The sequence below is a fragment of the Zonotrichia leucophrys genome, chromosome 7, assembly GCF_028769735.1.
Source record: "Zonotrichia leucophrys gambelii isolate GWCS_2022_RI chromosome 7, RI_Zleu_2.0, whole genome shotgun sequence".
Classification (NCBI taxonomy): Eukaryota; Metazoa; Chordata; class Aves; order Passeriformes; family Passerellidae; genus Zonotrichia; species Zonotrichia leucophrys.
This window is the reverse complement of record NC_088177.1, coordinates 16263848-16286622: the sequence shown is the minus strand read 5'-3', so window position 1 is coordinate 16286622 and position 22775 is coordinate 16263848. Positions and strand designations below refer to the sequence as shown.

Below are 22775 nucleotides of genomic sequence, written 5' to 3'. Positions count from 1 at the left end.
GACTTTCACCATCTTCAGCTAAAACAAATGCCCAACAGGAAGAAAAAGAGATAATCATTCTTTAGCCAGACACACTGGGAACAATTAAAGGCAATGTTTTCCCCTTGCAGAAATTTGCAAATCTAAATTTCAATGCACTAATTGTGTCCATAGGCTCGAATCCCTGGGTAGGAGTAGCTCTCTCAGGGGTCTGGGTTTTGTGTAGCAGAACCCACAGGTGAGCCCAGTGCAGCTGTGACAGAGATGCTGAGCTCATCCTGAGTTGGGTTGGGTTGTACTTGGATATTGGATAGATCAGGATGTGGAGCAGTGTACAAGCATCTCATTTGTGAGAGGCTGAACACAATTAAAGACACACGAAGGACAACTTTAAGCTGTAAGAATGTAATGTAAAGGAGATAGTGCTCCTTTAATCCCACAAGTAAAAATATTTTTTGCAAAGAGGAAAGCTTAATAAAATCATTTGAAGTTTAAAGCTGACAGTAAGCGAGCTTTAAATGTGCCAACATGGTAAATGATATCTCTTCCCTGCCTCTTAATCATGGGAGGTGGTGTCAATGTCTGCCCTGCCTGAGAGCTTCACACACCCATCCCTGAGGCACACCATGCTTTCAGTGATCTAATGCACAGACACTCATATTTGCTGCTTGTAAATAATAACACCAATATTTGCTGCTTGTAAATTATAGCAGCAAACTGAAGATCTTAAGCTTTGGCTACAGGACACGTAAGATTGTGAGGTCATATAATGGATCATAGGCATCAAATTGACCTGATCATTCATTTTGAATTCATTCTAATTGTGCATATTTCTGCTCAGGCAAATTGTTGTTAAGGGCAGCTCTTTTTCTCTTTATTCTGTCTGTTTTGCAAACTAATACTTTTATTGAAGTGTCAGTAGTTTGTATGTGCACTGTCAGCTTGCTGCAGGTTCCACAGTGGTGTAAACATTCTCTTGATGTGTTCTGTGCATGGAGAATGTGCTGGAACCAGTCAGAAGATCACTAAAATTAAAGGTGAAATTGATGTTTCAGTGTAATTCTGCCACACCAAATGCAAGGAGGCACAAATAAAATGAGCATGCTTTTCTTTCTTATTCCAGATCCAGATATTATTTTCTTATAAGGGAAGAGAATATGTTAATAGAGTATCTGCTGTGGCTACAAATCTTAAGCAGTGGCAGGACACAAGCAATCACAGGGTGCCAGTAGTAGGTGTTGGGGCTGCTTACCTGATTACTTGATATCCTTTGGATATCCCTATAACTGAAAGAGTGGGATAAACACACAGTGCAAATTATGTCTAGGGCCACATCCGCTGGAGGGAGGAGCAGGTGTTATTCCCACATTGTTGTGCATTGCAGAACTTGGTGTGTTTTCATGAAAAAAACCAGTTTGTAACTGAGCCCTCCCAGGAAAATATAGAGGGGTGTTGAACAGAAAGATTATTCAGGATGGAAGAGATCTGTAGTGGTCACCTTGCCCAGCCTCCTTCTCAAAGCTTTTGATTTGCCTGCTGCTGCTCAGCCATGGTGAGCTGGCCTCTCCTCAGCTACCACCCATTTCATTGACCTAAGAATTTGGGGAGCAGAATTAAGTGCTTTCTTCCTACCTTTAAGCTTCTTGTTCCTACAAAGTGGGTCTGACTGGGCAGCCCTCTTTTCTCTGCTTACATCTCCTCCCTCCATCCCACTCCTGTGTGAGTGGCAGGCAGAATCTGGCTCTCAGTGAGCTGAATGCACAATTGGATTGGGAGCAGTAGCAAATCCCACCATCCCACTGCAGCTATGAGCTTTTAGTAAATAAATGGGAAACATTTCACATAATTAAATACCATCTTAGGAAACTGGGAAAAAAAGCGCCCTAATTTAGAAAAGCATTTAGAATTGCATATAAAACATGCTGCTTAAATGTATTTTATAGTGAATTTGCAGCAGAAGCACACATCTGAATATATTCATGAAAGATCACACTCAGCGTACAATCTTTCAATCTGTCGGGTTTTTTGGTGGGGCATGCTGTTGCTGACACTGCTTTAATAGCTTTGCCACATCCAAACTTCACCTGACTACACCCTGCCCCTGAAAACTTCCATTTAACCAGGGTTCTCATTTTATAAATCACATTTTGTAACAGAAGTCAGTTTTGTGTGCCCCAAGTGGGTAAGTATTTCCATCCTTATATCACGAATTAAGCATCTCCCGAGAAGGAAGAGAGGTCAAGTGCTGTAATAAACCAGATTCCATCAAGAGTGTGGAAAAAATGCTGCTCTGACCAAAGCTAAATGGAAGTATATCTGGATTGGGATGTGATATGAAAGAGTAATGAATAAGCTGAAGCTATTTCTAGAGTTTATGCCCACTGTGGCTGATTCCATCTCATTCTTTCTGACACTGTTATTTACCCTGAATTACAGTGAAAGCTCTTAATACATACATGATGTATTCAAAAGGCCAGGCCCAGAGCCAGCTCCAAGCACCTTGATTTCACAACACATATCTTTGCCTTTTCACTACGTACCTTAAAAACATATTGAACTCTTGGAAATGAAATCTGACTGGGGAGTGAGCATGAGCTAAGTACATGCAGGCAGGTACTGAATAGGAAAATAGTTTCACTGGACTTGTGGCCCAGAAAGAAAAGTGACTCTGGGAAATCTGTCACCATATCCCTGTAGCTTAGTAGGTTACTTTGCCACATTCATTAGACTGGAAAATCTCTTCTTGATTTCAGTGGAAATGCTATTTTTCACTGAAGATTTCTACTTGGTAACCTACCACAATATTATTTCCATTTAATCTATTAAATTACCAAAGAAATAAAATGCATGTTTTAGTATTTAGCAGAAACAGAAGGCTGTATTTATTAGCATGCTGTAGTATTTCTTTTGGGCAATAAATCTGGTAGTTTTCTTTTTTAATGAAAAAAAACAAAACAACAACAAAAAAAAAACAAACCACAAAAAACAAAACAAAACAAAAAAACCCCTGACCCTTTCCTGCTCCTTGCAAATTCTAAATATCCAACTGACAGAGATGAAATAAAATTTTGGTATTGATTATGAACAGGAGACATATTGCTTGAAGCAAAACATAGTTTTTAATCTAATGAAGTATAATACATTATTTAAAATATATTTTATCCCTTTGTTTTAATTTCTGATGGAATAATGTTGAATATCACCGTTAAAGTCTAATCTTAAAAAAATACTACTTCATATGCAAACTGCAAAAGATGTGGCTGAGAGGAACAGAGGCTTATATAATAATATTCACATTCTTGGTAGTTGGTAAAAGATGACATATGGAATACTCTGGGGCATAGCAGTCATAAATAATGATGAGAAATTTCTTCAATTTCTGAAGAATTACTTGAAAATCTTTAATTCGTACTCTTTATTTTTAGGGCCTTGTCTGAAAAAGATATTTTTGGGCAAATGATGATTACTCCTAATTTTTTTTTCTGTAATACTGTATTTTTCTGTATTGGCTGAAAATTCACCTTTTTCTTACAGTTATACAAACTAATACTACAAGGGATATTATCTGTTCCTGCAAGCTTTGTCTTTACTATGTCATACAGCTACAAAATAAAGACAAATCAGGACAGTACTATAATTGCCATCCACCTTACATTTTTAAAAGCACTGGAGGTCATTGCTGGGTGTTACTCTACAGGGACACATTGTCTTCTCAAAATAGGAGTGATCAGCAGGCCAAGAGCTTTTGAAAGTACCCACCAGCTTTCTGCTCTGTGTAGTGCTCTGCCTGCCTGCATTATTAAGTGGAAATAATTATTTTGAAATTTCCATTTTTAGAAGAAGACATCCTTCCTTGCCTATTACTCAGCTAAACCACCCCATATATCTGTGCAAAAGAGAAAAATGGGCAGCAGTCTGGATAATTCCATGTGCTGTGTGTTGAGTTCCCTGAATCAGGTCAGCTGGAGCTTCAGTGCTTATATTCTGTGGCTGATTATGGATATCAGTTTCTCAAAATGCTTCATCACTGCTGAAATTAACATTTTATAGTAAAAAATATTCTCATTTCTTTTCATATCTTTCAGCCAACATGGTTTCATCACTATTACTGCTTGCTTTTTATGCAAAAAATATTCAATCTTAGGTTTCAGTTTTTACTTTTTTCCTCCTGAACATACTAGATGAAACTTCCCAAGAATACTTTAGCCTTAAAGATGAATCAGCTTACATTGTTATTAGAAAGAATGCCAGGACAGAAGCAACTTGATTTTCATAATATTTCAATTGTAGTGGATAAGGAGATTTTTCAGCTCTTTTGGGTTTTGACAATTTGGAAAAAGGAAACATGTAGTTGTAAAAGGTATATTTAGGGATTTCTGGACAGACCTAAACCTGAAATGTAAAATTCCATATCATGACTATTCAGCTGTTCTCTGCAGGCATGTTTTTATTTCCATAACTTAAAGGTTAAGAGTAAGTACTGATTAAGAGTATATATGTTATTAATTCTAGGTGTGAATAACCATAATAAATCCAAATTATATGGTTTGAGAAAATTAGCAACTCTGAATGTTTTTCTCAAAAAAAAATTTTAAAAAATTAAGTATCATGATGTATTGCATTGAATTGTTTCTCTCTGAATAAAGGTTTTGTTTGTACTCCCCCACCTCCAAGCAAGTCAAGACTGGTGTATGCCAGCAAATTCCCAGTCTTTGCTCCAGGCCTGGGGGGACCCTTGCAAGTCATCCTGTCTCTAGGCACAGGTGGAAAGCCAAGGTCAGTGCTCCATAGCCTGGCTTGCCCATGGCAGCCTCACCAGTATCCACAGAGACATCTTTTTTTTGGTTCTTTGAAATACTTCTGGCACAAACATAAGAAAAGTATGACTAAAGCTTTGTTTTCATAATTAAAAAAGCAATTCACTAAGAGGAAAATGGAAACATTCTTCAGGAGACTTGTGGTGTTCAGTCTTCTAGAAAGCTTCAGGAACTGCATCTGTAGAAAGGTTTTTTTCCTGTTTACCTTATTTTTGGGCAAAGATAACTCTCTTGCCTTGCCTACAGCCACTCTCATGTTGCTTCTAAGATTGATGAGTCGGCCTCATGTGCATAATATTAATTCACAGATCTTAAGTCACCTCATAAAAAGATAAATGTTATTCCAGTAAAGGGACAATGTCAGAAAGTGCCTTATTAAAAGATCATCAATGTGAAGTCATGATGTTGGGTTGGGGAGTTTTTAATGAGGAGTAAAATGATATGGGACACAAGGATTTGATCTGTGATGGAGACACCTGACATAAATAAAGAGATCTCACTATGGTCTGGCCTTCACAAAACTGTCACTGAGAGGAAAAATGCTAGTCATGGTGGGGAGGGCTTTTCATAGTCTTAGCTTCAAGCTGCTCATGTGGATTATGCTCTCTAAAATAGTGAGGAAAGTACTGAAACACAAAATACAATGCTATGCGTAGGTTTTGGAGCTGTATGGGTGTTCTCAGTACAGATTTATGAGGTATGTGAGGGCTTGGGAAGTAAGGCAGCAGGTGTAGGTCAGAATTGCTCTCAGTCTGTACATCTGTGAAGGGTCAGCATTGGGAGTTCTCCCCACTCACTGATCATCCTTAGGGATTTGTGGTTCCAGAGACACACTTGTGAGGGGGAGTCTCCTCAGGGCTGGCTCTCCTTTTGTACCTCCAAAGCTCAAGGACAGGGCGGGAGAAAGAGCCACAGCAGCTGAGAGGGCATGTGGGGTGGGGACCAGCAGGGCCATGACAGTGACTCTGTGTGAGCATCCATGGAGTGCGAGAAATGAGGATAGGGAAGAGGGGAATGTGCCATAGCTCCATGGAGTGGCAGAAACAAGGATAGAGAATGTGCCATAGCCCTCAGGTGTGTGTGCACACCTCAGACACCAAAGAATCTCCCTGTGTAATTTGCTGCAACATGATTTAGATGTTTGTCCTTGGACTGGTTCCTGTCGTTATTAACTGGAAGTGCAATTTGCTTCTCAGAATTTTGCACAGGCTTCCTTTAATGTCCAAGTGATGTAATGAAGATGTAAAGTAAGTCTCAAATGGAGGTTTTGTGGCACTTAAAAATTTCTGAAATCCCTTTTTAGTGTTGTAAAACTAATCTCCCTATTGTGAACTCATGCAGGCATGATCTCACCTTTGGCTTTAAAATCATTGCATCTCGCCAAAGACTGTTGCTATTCCTCACCTTCTGAATATAATTTGATTTTCTCATGCAGGTCTAACAATAAGGTTTTTTGATGAGCTGAAGACAATTGCAGAAAATAACAAGTTGGCACAAGGGAATGTAAAATGACTGGTAATTTTGCAGAATAAAATACGAGCACGTGACCTCTGAGGCTGTAGGCCAGCAAATGTCTTTGCCTAAAGCCTATAGCAAAACTGAGACTTTCTAAAACATTTTTTATTTCCCTTCCTAGTGTTAATCTTCCAAAGTGCATTCTCATTTTTGCCTTTGCTAATAATTTTATCCTCATTAAAGGATACCATTGTCATCAGAGATTTTCATGTGGCAGACTTGCTTCCAACTATTTGTTGAAGGGATACAAAAATGCCTTCTAGACCTCTCCCTTGTTTGACTAATGCTTCCCTGCACAGTTGAGAGCCCAGGAGCTCCCCCAAATGCCAGCTCCATTACCATATCCCCAGCTAGTCTCAGCCTAACTCAGCAGCATCATTACATGGCTCTGCAGTCTACAATTCAGATACAAGTCCTTAGCCCTTGGCATGTCACTGTTAGTAAGATCATCTCTTTCAAGGTAAAAAATAAAGCACTAAAGAGGCACTGTAAATTTTTAGGACATTATTTGTATCACAAAGCAATTGCTGTCACTTAGCAACTGCTGCTGACAATGGTATTTTATGAACACAGAGCTTTAGCTATAAACCCCTGCTCCAAAAGTATCTTTGGGCATCTTGGTTTTGGGTGTAAAAGCCATGTCATTGCAGTGACAGAGACTGCTTGGTTCACCATGCCAGCACTGGATGGAGGGTGTTAAGGCTGTGATAAACTGAATAATGCATCGAGTTTGGAAGGAAAATGTATTGTAATGGAGCTATATACACTATTTATAAATATGTGATGGACTACTGTGATCACTACAACTCATGTTCCAATTAAAGGTAAAAGACAGTGCAAAACCAGACAAAAAAATTCTTCTGCTCTTTTCCAGGAAGCCTCTCTTGTTTATCAACAGATATTTCCCATTAGGGAAGGGGAAGGGCATAAGTTTGTTCTGATTATACTGATCATATTGATTGTATTTAAACCAACTGCTTTGGATATATCAGTTTTAGGAAATATCACTTCAAAAAGTATAAGTCAATTCAAAATTTGCCTCTGCAATCTGGAGCCCAGGATGGAATTTATAATGTTCCAACTTCCAGCCTGCTGGACTATTAGCATTAATTGCTTCCTGAGAATGCTACAAACCAAGCATATTAAGATTTCTTTTCTCCTTAGTACAACCCTAACACTATCATTATGGAAAGTTGATATAAATCTTGTTGTTCTACAGTCAGAATTGTAAAACACTTGAATTTGAATAAATGTATTGCAAGCAATGTTCAGACTTCTAGACATCTTTAATATTCCATGCATGTAAAAATAATTTTCCCCTTTCTTTTTCCATGTACTATAAAGCCTAAAACCAATATGTAAGATAAAAATTGTCATATAACTCTTCCACACCGATGTTAACTTGACTGAATTGTGAGGATGTGCTTAAATTTTCATCTAAAGTTGTTACATAAACCAGAATCAAAACATCACCCAAGTACAATATCTTTCCTATTACATTGTACAGATTTGGCTTAGAAAGTAGGGAGAAAATGTCATTGTTTTGTGCAAAATAAAAGAAACAGCTGCTGTAGTGGTGATGCATTTTATATAGATCAGTTTCTGTTTGGTTTTTCTTCCCTTAAATATCTGTGTTTCCATCCACATGGGATATGAGTGGAACTTGGTGTCCCAAAACTGACATTCCCTTTGGTGAGGAAATAGTTTTTTTCCATCTAGACTCTTTGCAAGAAATGACTGAAAGCTGGGTCATTCAAATGCGCCATGCAGGTTCTGAAGTTCAATGCTGATGATAACAAAGGTAATTGATAGTACTACTGTAATCATGATAAGGTCAGATTTTTACAAATTCACTTGTGACTTTAAGAAACTTGAAGGTATTACAGGCACTTTTATGTACATGTGTACATAAAGCTGCTTAAGAATAAAGCTCCTGATTATTTGATTCTTGTTTTACCAAACAAAAGTCTGGTCTAATTAAAGAAATTTCTAAGAATTTCTGCTTCCTTTTAAGAAGAATTCAGGACAAAAACCTGGGGTTTGTCCCCCAAATTCTACACTTGGCACTTCCATACCAAACTCTGTAATTTCAGAGTTGCTATACTGTTTTTCCTATACAGTGTGCTATAATCCACATAATATTTGGGAGACAGTGAAAAGTGAAAATGTTAGTAACCATGACTGAGAGATGTTGATTAGCAAGTTTTTGGCAGGAGTTTTAGTTGTGTGCTGTTGTATATCTGTATATATGCTCTAGATGGTCCAGTTAAGTAAATTAATGAATTGATAATTAAGTTTCTAGAGGCAAGTGTGCATCCTGGTCAGACAGAGCAGTAGCAGGTAATACTTAATGCAGTCACTTCCCAAACCTATCTCCATTGATTGTGTCTTCAATTCCCTGCAATGTCCAATACAGCTGGTATTGAACACTGCAGGGGGCAATCCAAACAGAAATATTTCAGCTTCTCATTAGGAAGGGATGGATCCTCAGCAGGCATCTGCTTTCTCATGATCTGCACTCCCAGGGTTTACATTCCAAACCTGGTGATTATATTTGATTTATAGCATTGTTGAGTGCTGAGGAGGCAGAGGCAGCTGGGTGTTTCACAAAAGTAGTCCCTTGCTGTGTTTTAGAAGCTCTTTCAAAATTTTATTAACTCTCCTAAAATTAAAACAAATCTACTGGAGCAGGTCTCTGGAGGTGTCTTAATTCAGCCCTCTGAATTGTGAGAACCCCATTTTCTTGTGTTACATTTGCTGGATAGGTTAAGGGTACAGATTGGTCAGTCTATATACTATCAATTTATCCTATCAATCTAAATTTCCTACTGATTGGACTGAAGTAGACTTGTGTGAGTGCTCTGTTGCAGTGAGAATAGATATTTCTAATAATCTGCAACATTTTATTTCCAGCTGAAGCTCCAATTGTCACATATTCCCCGTGGAGTATGATTGCATTTCCCAAACATTTGTATAGTATCCAAATTTATTTTGTATTCTGCGATTTTTCCAATATCATTATTTACTGTTAACAGGTGAGGAACAAAATCTTCTATTTCCATATAAAAAAGGAAACAGAAGTTTTTGAGAAGTGAAATATTGTGTGAGGAGAAGAGGAGCCTTTGATTTGGTTTTTTTTAGCATTGTTAGATAACCATCTGTAAATAAACTAAGTCAAACTTGAGAACATGGATTGAGAACAGGATTCTCTTAATCCAATTGTAACAAGGCTTTAGCTAATAATACTTTGACATTATTTTAACAAGGGAATTTAGAGTGAGTCCCTTCTAGCTTTGGGATTGATTGAAATAGTTTCCCCTGAAGCATAAAGCGCGTCTCAAGCCACTTTAGAAGTACAGAGTTCTGAATTCTAAACATAAAATACTCTTTATCAAAACAAAATTCAGTAGCAAATCCGTGGTACTTTTCCAGCTTTAACTTCTGCTACAGTTGTATTAAGTTTTTTGCCTTGCAAGGAATTTTTTCTGTTAAAAAAAAAGACATAATAATATCACAAACATCTGCTGTGATTCAGCTGAGTGAGGCATAAAACTTCTGAAGTCAGTCATTGATTGTCAATTGCAGTGTTACTTCTATCAAAATAGCAATAATTTTTATTTAGTAGTTTCTTTGGATAAGCGCACAAAACAGCAACTTAGTAGGCCCTACACCACCCTGCCTCTAGAACTCTTTGAGGAAAACTAGGGCAAATTTTGGTCTTTCATACTTGCATTAATAAAGGTCCTCAGTTCCTGTAAAGAACAAACCAATCTATAACATAATCAAAAGCTTTGATTTCTATTACGTCAGCATTTTATCACTCTACTGTAAAAAACAGATATATGCAAAAGGGTACCCACCATTTCAGAAATGTGTTGCTTGCATACAAAATATCAAGGAAAGGTCTGTCAAAGTGCTAGTTAATAAAATTTCTGAAATTCTAGGTGATTGCTACAAATGCATCTTGAGAGTATGATGGGTTACTTAGTGGGAACAAACAGGGCTGTCTAATGGGCTAACCCTCGCTGCAGAATGAGACCTTTGAAAGGAAACTGCTCTCTGAAAGAGTCATCCTTGCTTTTAGTTAATTCCTGATTTTCTGTAAAGTGATGTGGCTCACAGCAGGCAGCCTGCTCTGCAGGAGGACGAGATCCTCAGCCCTGGGGCTGCACACCTTCAGTGAGAGGCAGGGCCAGACCTGACACTGCGTACAGCTCTGGTGTCTTGTGGGGATTCAACATGGGAAGAGGAACTGGCTTCTCAATTCCATCACCTGCACGGCAGAAATGCCCTGTGGCACCCAGATTTGCAAAAAAGGTGGGAGTGAATCAGGTCAGACACAATTACTGTAAAAGAGGAACTTATCAGGTCCAGCCTCAGTGAGCTGGGCTTGCCATCCTGAGCTGACTTCTTATCTGGAATCATTTTTCCTATGGCTTCCTTTGTCTTTGTTATTTCAGCAAGTGTCCCAATTCCCTTGCCTGGGCATGAGACACGCCTGTGCCAGAGCTTCAGCCCTCATCCTTTGCAATCTGTGTCCCTCTCTCCTAACTTCTGAAGCACAGCCATTTCAACTACCTGATCAATTTTATTCTCCCACTTCATGGGATTATTTGGACTTTTTCCATCTAAGATCACATACTGAATTGCTGTGATCACTGATGACTAACAAAGGAATGGAGCAGCATCTTGTAACATACTTAAAATTGAGCTTGTACAGAAGAGACAAAAATAATTTAAAAAATCCAGAAGTATAATATAAAATATAAATAATAACATAAATGTTAAAAAAAGTAGAAAAGGTTAATAAAATGTGATAATCCAAGAAAAAGGGGTAATAATCCCTGCTCTGTGCATTGATGCAGCCAGGCTAGTCAGAATCAGTCTGCACCACTAGACAGAGCTGAGTCTTGGGTGAGGCAGCAATAATCAGTTCATAATAAATCCATTAACACAACGGGCTTGAGGAGGCATGTATTGGGTTACTCACAGGAAAAGAGGGAATTTAAGTCACCCCTTTCAACTCAGAGATCCAGCTGGAGAACATTATCAGGTAAAAACCATTCCAGTAACTGGGCTCCAGCCTACCAGCATAAAGCCTTTTACACTCCTGCATACAGGACAAGGGACAACATTTTTAAAAACTTGGAAATCTTTTACACAGCCTTGGAAAAAAGCAAGTTACTGTGGCAATATCAGAGTTAGCCATTGCCGAGCTTATTCCAAGCAATATTCATTCAGGACAGGAGAGAGCTAAGTCTATTAGGAGACTGTTAGTGATTTATTTGCTTTTTTTACAGAGTCATGTAGTGGGGAAAGGCAACTAATCTTGTTGGACTCCATTAAGAAAGTCTCTTCAGGCTTCAGACAGCCTCACATCCCCACACAGCCTTCTCAAGCAACATGACTGGAAATTTCTTGTTATGTCCCAGGCCTATTTGCATAAGCATGGAAGCAGACTTGCATTAATAATCACTGTATTAAGGGCCTAAAAAATCCTGATCACATCATTAGACATACTCCCTGGACATTTTCTGTACATCATAAATATCTTCTCATCACCTCCTTTATTTCTGTCACATCCACGATAGTTTTAATAACAGTTTTGTAGTACAGCTGAAGTCGGATTGAGAAGACATTTCTTTTAATTGATTCAATTTTTTTTTTTGAAAGAAGAGAAGGAAGAGTTTTAAAAATATCTAATAGTATCTGACTTACAGAAATATTACTCTTAAACCTTCAGGGTTTAAGATACGTAAAGGAAGTTTGGAAGATCATAGGCAGGATTTGCATAGGAGAGGTAGGAAAATCTGGATTCATTTTGCCATCTATTTAAGGGGACCTAGCATAGTATTTCTGCACTTCTCACAAGCCAGGATTGCAGTTGAAAGTGTTCTACATATGCAAAAATTTGCACCACCAAATTAGTAGGTAGAAGTAATTGAATTGCAGGGCAGGTGTGCCCCCTGTACAAGGGGGAAGTTTGTCTAGTGAGAATTAGGGGGTTTCAGAGCTTGCTTTTGTTTTCCCAGCCCAGAGAAAGCCAGGTTTAAACTGTGAAAACTCACTGGGAGATTTTCAAGCAGAGGATGGCTGCAAGCCAACAAGTACATTTTCCTCATGAAAGGTAACAGTGGGGCTCCCTGGCTGGCTGAGCTGCTCTGAGAGTTAGGAGAGTTCACTTGAAGGCAAGAGCTGATTTCTGCCACCCTCTCCTGACACTGAGTCAGACACCACTGAGGCCCTGTGAGCCCCCTCTTTGGGGCATGAAGCTGGGTCCCTTTGCTCTGGTACAGGGGTGGGGTCTCAGTCTGAGGGACCCTATTGACCTTCCCTAATCATGAAAAGCTGATAAAGGCTGTTATCAATTAGATGCCTGTAAGAAATCAACATTCCCTAGTAATTATGGTGCACTGGATTAAAAACTACATCCGTTTTCTCTTTGTAGCTTTCAGTCAGATCCCACTAACTTTTTATTCCAGCAACTTCTCAGTGAAATCCAGACATCCCAACAGTACTTGGGATCCAGCAGTGCATAAGCAGCCACACAGGACCTCACTTCCCCTAAAGTCTGCATGAACAAAAAAAAAAAAAGGGGTTGGCAGCATTCAAGCAATACATTCATGAAATCCTTTGAAATGGGAATTTCAGCATAATTCAGCATGATTGTAAATGCTGTAAAATGTGTAAGCCTAAATGGCAAAGGGAATTGTATACTGTAGTTAGTGATAAATGTTCCATGCAATATACTGGGTTTAGCTGCCCCACTTACCCAATGCTCAGTGGAATTAAGTAGTTAAATTTATGTGCATAGTACTGAAATTGTAATGCTGAGTGTCAACCTCAGACCTGTTTTTCTCCTAAAGCATAATAAAAAATATCAGTGGAAAAACTGTCCCAAGCCTTAGTCTGGTAAAAGGACTGCAAGTCAAGCAGAAAATGTAAAACATTTCTGGTTTTCTTGACCAACCTGTCACAGCCCAATCTGTTGTGACAGTGCAGGAGGCACAGCCTGAAAGCACCTTGGGAAAGGGGTCAGGGCTTAGGCTCCTCTCTTTTTGACAGAGGTGAAAGTCTCAGCACACAGTGCCTGCCTGCCCATGCTAACAAGGTGGCCTTTTAGCAAGCCATCAAAGGCAGAGGTGGGACACTGTGGGTTTTTTGTCCCCTGGGAGGTTCCAAGTTGGCCACTGTCCTTTGCGGTCTGGCAGCTCTCTTGATTTCCCGTGAAAGCTCTGAAAGTTCTTGTTTGTCCTTAGTGTGGAAAGGACAGTTACTAACTGTAACAATCAGCTCTCTCCGTTTGTATTTCTGATGCCATGGAGTACCCTGGTGGTTCCAACCCCTGGTGGAAAGGAGAGAGTGAAGAAGGCTGTGTCACTGCCCATTCTGCAGGCATGGCACTGGGAATGGCCTCACCTGTCCAGCCAAGCCCAGGGATTTGCTGCACCTGAGTGTGCCTTGGAGGAGAGGAGGGAACGAGCTAATGAGCTGCACCTGTGTGTGGTTAATGGCGGGGCCATCTCAGCTGTTCCCAGTCTGTGCTGATGAGGCAGCCTGGGCTGGAACCTTCTAGTTGCACACCGCTCCCAGTTCTGCCTTTTCTCAGAGAGGTGCTGGCTCAGGGAGAAGGAGTTACACACAAAGCTGGAGCCATCCTTTGTGGAGCTGCGTGCCCCAGGCGGAGGCTGTGAGGGTGAGTCACTGCTGATGGAATTACCTGGCTTTTCCTGTAATGTATATTAGATCAAGGGACTCTGACGCTCCTGAGTCAGGGACTTAAGGAGATGAAAGATTGGAAAACGTAAGGATGACGTGAGTTGTTCTGGCTGTTTTAGGGTTTCTGGAACATGAGGTGTTGAGGAGGTAGAATTGCTGGTTATGTAAGATAGGCATGTAAGCTGCAGTCTTTGAGAGGTTGGTCTTCTTAAGATGTACCCACTTTCTCTGACTCTGTTTTTGAGTAGTGAATTTTCTGACTGTACCTGAAAAAGTCTAGTTCTCTGCAAAGCCTGATCAAGTAAATATGTGCATCATGTATCTTAAAGCATTTCTGGGGTGCTAAGAACTGTCAGTGTATGCAGGGCCAGTAGCGCCTTGTGAAACTTGTTTATTTTCCACCACCCATTGCCCTAAGTTTGCTCCTGTATCTGAGGAACTTGCTTGAGCTTCAAGTTAATGCCTAACAAGTCTAGATCAGTAGAAGCAGACCTTGGTTATCTTGGGAACAGAGTTGTAAAAAATGTCACTTGTATATTGATGGCTGTAAGACTTCATACAAAATATGGGGAGATACTTGCATTGCTTAAGTGAAGCTTTCTGTAATAGAGCAGAGTCTCCTGAGTGGGTTTGGATGGGCCCTGGGGATGCCTGTAGCCTCTGGCAAGGAGCCTGAGAGATGCCAACATCAAAATGGAGAACATGTTTCCCTCTCTCTGCTGACTCCCTTCCTTCAGTTTTCTTAGAAACAGTGTCTTCTTAGATCTGCTATTGCTGCATTCTGCACTTTGCTTTTACTTCTGCAGCTGGGTCATAGGGATCTCCTTTTGCCTTTGTTTTCCTTCCCTTTTTTTGGTTAAAAAACCCCTCTCATGGTATCTTGAAGTTACAGACAAATGTTTTTGTTCCTCTTTGACTAGCGCAGTCCCAGGCTGCCTTTATTTTGCATCCTTAACTCATACATGTGATGCGGAGTGTTTAACTTTGTATTCTTTCTCAGCCTGAAATGAAGTTTATGTTGAAGTGCTTGAAAAGCACAAACCACTTAGTTTCTGTTTGATAACCTAAATGAAGACTTAGTTCAAAATGTATATTATGAGCTACTGGTTCAAGTAGGCCCTGAATTTCTGTGGGAGTACATTAAATTCTCTTTCTACTATCTCAGGAGATAAAAAGGTTTGAAATGTAAGTATTGGTGTTTTAATGTGGGGTTCCACCCCTGCCCAGATTTGGAGAAGTTCTTAAAACTTTTAGTCCACTGAAAAGATTCCCCAGTACTTCAAACTGAGGATATGTATTTTTGGATTTTGAATGCTTGATTAAAACAGAAATACTTTGGTTTGATTTTACATGGCCTTTATCTCCAGCCTGTGGGGGAAAAAAAAAATAATTGTATGTTTGTGTTAACTCATTCAATGTAAAGTTTATTGCAAGGATTTGAATTCCTAAATTGAAATGTGTGGTTTCTGGTGGTTTGTGACCAAACTGAGAATGGGGACATTCTGAATAAAATAAAACGTGTTGTGCTGCTAGAGGCCAAATACTTAAACTTTGAGATAGCATGAAAATGTATGTGATACTGAATGTGCCATAATCAAAAAGAAGAAAACTAAATAGCTTGAAAAAAGAGGGGGCAGCTGTAACTGTAGCAAAATTAGGGGTAGGAACAGAGGAATCTGTTGTGTATAGGAGCAGACTGATGGATTCTGAGCAGAAGAGCAAAGCACCTCTGAAAGGCAAGTTTTTCTTATTCCTTTTCACTTACCCCTACTTTTTGGTTTTTTTCTTGCCAAATTTCTGCAGGGAGGTTTCAGAGTAGCTGTGCATACTTGAATAGATTAGGGCCTACCAGACCAGGTGTTGGCTGCAGTCTCCCAGCTGTAGCTTTTGTCCTGCATTTTCCTGCACCACCTCCCTACAGCCTTTATTCAAGCCTGTTGCCTAGGGGAGGTTCTTTTGCAGCAAAGCTTCTGGGATCCTTTGGCAAATCCACCAGTCTGGTGCAGTTACTCCGTTCAAGTCAAGCCTCTGGGGTTATCCTGGTGCTCTGGGGTTATAGAAATTAACCAACTTCCAACAGGAAGTGCAGTCTCTCCTTCAAAATGAAAATATTTTAGTGAATAAACTTCTTTTGCATTTCACATGTGGTATTATTTCTGAATGCTGAGTATGTGGGTGGTAGTTTTACAGCAACTATCTCAAGGAAAGTAAATACGTGAGTTAAAGACCATATGCCATTGAATCTTTCTGCCCTATCCCCTCAGTATTTTGGAGATGGATACCTAACAATCTGTTCTGTTTGATCACAATAATTTTCCAAAGCATGATTATGGTTTTTGGGTTTTTTTGAGGTTTTGTCTTTAATGTAAATTCTGGGTGACAGGAATACCTGCATACTGCATTAGGTAATGGCATTAGATGCAGCAGCGATAAGTTAGCAAGCATGTAATATCCGAAGGCAAATAGATTTATATGTTCTCCTTCAGACTGGATGATTGTGTTGCACTCTCTAAAGACACTTTAGATCAGTAAGAATGTCTCCTCAGGGAATCATAGTGATAACTAGTTTTGACAAGTAGTAATAACAGAAGTTTGGTCCAAGCATGCAATGAGAGACTCATGCTAAAGCCAGGGTTACTGCTAGTGGACTGCAGGGGCACTGTAATTGCACATTGCTTGCTTTAGTGATGGCATGTCTGCCTCCACGCCATCTGTACTTGTGAATTCAGAATTGCCTGCTCCATCGTATCAAGCAAAAAGCCTAATATTGATTTGAAGGGATCAATAGTGAGAAGCATTGTTTTAACTTACTAGTAGGCAAGATCAATTCCTTCCACAGGAAACCACTGTATTTTATGCCGCAGTCCCAAATACAGGAGAAAATCCTGAATTCTGTGTGACTTTATTGATTAACATCACTCTTGGCTAATTAGACAAGACTTACCAAACCTTTCAATAGCTCAGTTAGGTGACAAGCTCCCCAGGTATGTGTATCATGATACTTCTGAGGGAACATTTGCAGTGATCATGACTCTTCCTTCATTCTTCCTCACTGTTGTTACTTTACTGAGCCATCAAAGGCTGTCGTTATTGTGCATTGACACAGTGCTGCAGAATGGTTGATAAATCTATATTCAAGTTGTGTTTAAAATCAATATTATAGCAGTTAGCATGCCAAATCAATATTTGCCCAGTTGCCAGCTCCCACTGCTTGATGCACTGCAATAATTCCTCTTGTCCCATGGAACATGGGGACCTAATCCTACAGTCACTGAAGACAGATTCTCATTGACCCCAGGCCTTGGATCAACCCATGCTTGCCTTTATTTACTCGTGTTTGCCATAGGGTTGTACAAGTACTCACTGGGAACAGAAGTCCTGTTCACCTTATTTCTCCAACTGATCAAAACCATCTTTGCTATTTATCTTTTATCTTTGCTATTACCAACAGGCACCAAGGTGTTACCTTGCCACTGCTGGATTGTGGAGCTGCTTTGGTTCTGTTGCACAGACAGTGTCTGCTTAATGCAGATAAAAAGCATTTGCTCAAAAATAACCCACAAGTTTTGATGATGCGGCAGTTCAGAAACAACACATTTGAGACAGATCAAGTAAGGCTAATTATCAAAATAGACTTGTGTAATCATCTATGCTTCCATGTTTTAATTGAACAGTGGGATATTTCTTTCGGAAAAGTGTGTTAATTGGGGTCTGCTCATGGGAAGGAGTGACTAATTGAACTGGCATGAGCCTGATAGCAGCTTTTTTCATTAAAATGTTAACTTTTAAAATCAGTGTTACATTGCAAATATTGTCTTTCTTTCAGTTGGACTAGTCTATCTGGCACATGCCAGCTCAATTAGCAGCTTGCTTTCATGAGCAGACCCCAATTAACACAGACTTCTCTTAAAGAAGTATTCCACAATTTAAATTAGCACATTTGCATTAGAAGTAATTATACTGGTTTTGGTTGTTAGTTGTTCCTAATTTTTGTGACGATTAAATATGCTTTAATGGAAAATGACATTTGTTGATTAATTACTGAAGTTGTAATGGATGTTTTTAGAAAATATTCAAATATGGAAGAGAGAAACGAAGCTAAGACCAAAATATATCAATGGATATCAGAGGTGGAATTTGTCATTTCTTATATGCAATTTCGACATAAATGACACCCTTTCAAGTTATAACTACATTAAATTTAACCTATTATTTAATGAATTGTTTCTGTATATTTGGCCTGAGTCTGTGTGACCTTAGAATGCAGGACCATGTGAGGTAGCAACCAAATAGGACACTTGAGCTCTAAGACACACGAGCCCAATATGTTTTCTGAGTGGAAATATCTGCAAAGGCATCAAAGAGGTGTGATGATGGAGGACTAATGCAGGACTTCATATTCAGAGCAAGAACAGGAGAGCAGTCTCCTGGAACCAACAAAAGCCTCTAAGCTCAGTGCTCTTGCTCTTGAAGGAGATTGTTCTCAGGGGACTCCTCAGTGGAAAGGGTCTTCAAGTTCTCTGTTCAAATACTTCTTAAATAGATGCTTAATCTGTAGCATGGACTCTGTGCTGTCATTGGTTTACTTCATGTCACATCTGAAGTAATTCATAAATTTTTGATCTATGTGAGCAGTATGGCCCTGTGTTTAACAGAGCTTTTTTTCTTTTTCATTTTTATTTTTTTCTTATAGAGTTAGAGATATTTCAGGTGAAAATGGCTGTGTTAGCTTAAGTTACATAAACTGTATGAAGGGTATTTTACAGTTTGCATTTAAACTTGGAAGGGATTGTTAATTTTAAACTAGTACCTGTATGATGAGATTTAATGAGTCTTTTTACATCTATGTAACTTTTCTTTAAGGCAGAACTTGTAGTTAGCTAGAACATTCCTACCTGAAAGGCATCCAGTCTTCAAGGTGTATTAGCTACCATTTTCCTTAACAGTATGCTGTGATGATTAATTGCACTCATAAGAAATGGTATCTTATCCATAAGAAATGGATAAGAAATGGTCATCTTATCCACCTGGATTTTCTACAGCTTGAGGTTTTGGCATCTAAACCTTGCTAATCTTTAGTTTTTTTTAAATGCACATCCTTTCCCAAGCAATAAATGACAACAAAAAACCCAATGAAACAGAAATACACAAACCACCCAGAACTCCCCAGCAACTCTGCTTTTTATTGTTGGAGTTTTTTTCCCTTTTGAAGAGGTTTCTCTCACTGTTTTAAAAATGTAGTCAGTGTTGTCCTGGTGTCCCTCTGCTCAGCTAACAAGGATTCTAAAGCACACAGAAGATAAACATTGTCCTTCTGAGAGCTTCTTCTGTTGTAGTTTGTCATCTCCAGCTACTGAAGTGTTCTTACACCGAGTGTATTTATGCAGTGTAATCATAGTAGTGTACAAATCAATCCTTTCCTAAAAGCACCATTCCCCAGTGTTCCCATATATCTGGTATTTGGGTTGGGGGTTTTTGTTGGTTTTATTATCTATGCTATTATAATTGGCATACATAAACCATAAGATTTGCCAAAAATAAAAAAAAAAAGGTGGAAGATTTGGTGGGAGCAAACACAATCGGGTTGTGCTTAAAAGCAGGTTTTCTTTTTCTTACCTCTCCTCTATGTAATGGATGTGAAAAACAAGAGAATGCTTTTTCCAGGTGAAATGTCTGTTAGGAACAGGCATCTATGCCATGTATTACAACATCTGACAGGAAGCCTCGCTCCAGAAATAATGCAATTCTCTGGAGGCTTGTCCAGCAAATGTATCATCCAAGGTCACTGCCATTGCACCTGCATGGAGCTGCCTGGCACTGAGCCTTTGGAAGGAGGCTGGAGGCTCACAGGAGAGCTGGGGTGTTTGTAAAAAGCAGGATAACACCTTGCTTGGAACAACAGAAAAAACAAGACTAGTCCAGAGTAAATATACATAACAGCAGTGGAGAAATGAAAAGCCAAATGAAAAGTTCTTTCGCAATGAATTATCAACTGTCTTCTTGAAATAGAGAGAAATTGCTCTATGCTGTTATTTCAGGGAGAATCATGAAACTGTAACAGGCTACTTAAGGGGATAAATTCCTTTTGGAGCAGGTTGTCTGGAGAATCTGTGGATGCCCCGTCCTTGCTGGTACTTGAGGGCAGATTGGATGAGGCTTTAAGCAACCCAGTGTAGTGGAAGGTGATGGAGAGTCAAGTAGAGAGAGCTTACAAAGCTACAGGCTCATCTGAGTCAAATTATTATCCATGAAATGGAAGTAGGGATATCATGAATACTGTGCCAGAAGTGTGTTAAGTCCTTTAGAGCCAGCAAACAAACCACAAAGCCCATGCTTACAGGCTCTGTGGGGTTGAGCCCAGGTGAGCATTTAAAATGAAGTAACCTCTTTAGGTAAAAGGGAGAAGCAGGAATTTCGCGTGGCAGGGAGGCCTATTTTGAAGACTGCTTTTTCTTTTGAGTAAGTACCCAGACATTTCTGTGGCTGTAGGCTCACTTGCTATTCAGGACAGACTTGCTCCTGTGTTTACTCAGCCAGCAGCTGAGTGTGCTCAGGGGGTAGCGTTAGAGAGCTCATTTTTGTGCCATCAAGGGTAAGAACAGAGTACACAAAGGAAAAGGGGGAAAAATGATAGTTAAAAGCTGTGTTCCTGAAGGAAGTGGCTGTGTGTGTTGTCAAGGGGAGGTTCCTGCTCTCAGCCAAGTGATAAAGTGTGCCACTGCAGGGGATGTGGTGCTGATCACAGAGCTCTGTGCTCCTGGGACACACTGGCAGAAGTTTTGTGTAGTGTTACCCCATTTTCTTAAATTCCCTGGTTGCATTTCCCGTGTGTGCTTTTTGCTGCCTATTAACAGCAGATACAATCTTGCACTTTGAGAAATGGCAGAATTAAAACTTCCACCCTGCCTTTTGCTTTTCTAGGAACATTTCCTGGGTTTTTCAAGTATAATTATTATCCTATTTTTTAAGATATAGCTCATTCTACTGAAAAATAAGCATACCATCACCCTAAGCAAAACAAAAATATTTAAATGAGTTGGAAATATGAAAATTCTGTATATGATCATGTGTATGGGCAAGAAAACTCTATTGTTACAGTGCTGAAGGTGAGTTTCTGACTGAAAAAAGCCAGGCATGATCTACTACTCTGTAGCAGACTTTAACAAGGACACAGCTTGGATGATTGATGAGATCTTTTCCCACCTGTATAGTCTGGGATTCTATGAAAGTAATTCCTTTGTTCAATTTGATGGTAAACTAAGAAATAAATGTGAGTTCCATCTTTTAAAGACCATAAGCAGAAAAAATGTATGAACAGTTATGGCATTAGCAAAGACCTGAATTATGTTTTGCTCTGGTATTAAGTATTTTAATCTCTCAGCTAAATTGGTTGATTAAGATTCACTTCATATCAGAGTCATTCAAAAGTTTTACTGAAGAAGAAATGTAAAACTGAAAAATGGAAGCATTGTGCTTATATAGACTTCCTGTGGAGGGCAAAGAATGTTGCAACATATATTTTTTCCAACTCTATAAAAACTCTGCTGCTGTTTGGACATACCTAAACTACAAGAAAACTGAAGGTGGGAAAGAGTCCTTCCAAAAAGCCCGAGTTTTTAATTTTTTTTTTTTTTTTTGGGTCTGATTAATAGGTACTGTTAGAATCTTTGTTATTCTTAACCTGGTGAGCACCAAAAAGGTGAAATGTGTAACCACGGTCCTCAGAGACAAGGCCTAATAACCTCCTGTGATCTTGTTCAAAGGACATTTCCATATATTTGTTTTCCAGTTTCAGTTGCATCTCCTCCCAGAACATGACTGTAATCCCCCAAAGTCACAATGGTGTAAGAAATCTACCCTGAGTAGGGAGCAATATTTTGTCCTAATGATGTCAACAGCTGCCATCTAACATTTAACCATGTAATGAGGGCAAAAATAGGCTCCTTTGACATCCAGAGGCAAGAAGTGCTGCGTGTCCATCGGGCAATCCATTAGCTAGCCAGAATGCTCACAGCTGGAAGCCTTTGTGAGATGGCATTTGATATCATCATTGTTAGCCTTCACATAATGCAATATTTATTACAGTAAGGGAAGAAGGGAGTATTTTTAGCTGCATCTTGAGTAACTTATCTCCATGGCAACCCTTTACTTGCCTGCCCTGTTGCTGCTATATAGAATGTTGTCACATTAATAATAAATGGAACACATCTAACACATTTGGCTGCCGATTGGCTTCCAGCCACATATTTCTCTTGTTCTAGTTGAAGGGTTTGCAAAGCTTAGGGGTCCATAAGCAAATTTCATTCATTTTGTTTCTTGGAGAAAATTGCCTTGGATTATGTAAAGCACTCAGGAGGTTTCATCAATGTATGCATTGTGTTTGTTGGGTTGGATTTTTTTTGTTTGCTTTTGTTTCTAGTTCCACTTTGAAATGCCAAGGAAATCCGTGAATAAATACAATTAGAAAAGCTAGAAACCCAGCAGCTGTGGAGTAATTTTATTTGACTTACATTTGTATAGATAAGAAAATGACATTTTTAAAAATTGCTTATGAGGAACCCCTGGGACATGTTTTTGAAGAACAATGCCTCCATTTCATGGAAACTTAAAGTGAGCAGGTCTCCAAGTGAGATTCTAGAATTTCTGATTGCTTCCCTGTGCATACAAAAAAAGCAGTTGCAAGCACTCAGCCCTCATTTTGTTGTCTAAATATATCAACGGCAAATTTGGTAAATGCTTCTTAGA

General features: G+C 39.3%; 1 long non-coding RNA gene across 1 annotated transcript in view; it reads left to right on the top strand.

Moving 5' to 3' along the window:
* The first annotated feature begins 13890 nt into the window (after positions 1-13890).
* Positions 13891-22775, top strand: part of LOC135450564 (uncharacterized) — a 95279-nt gene continuing 86394 nt past the window's right edge. Inside the window, exon 1 of the long non-coding RNA XR_010441095.1 lies at positions 13891-14007. This is a non-coding gene — a long non-coding RNA (uncharacterized LOC135450564). The remainder of the gene's footprint in view (positions 14008-22775) is intronic.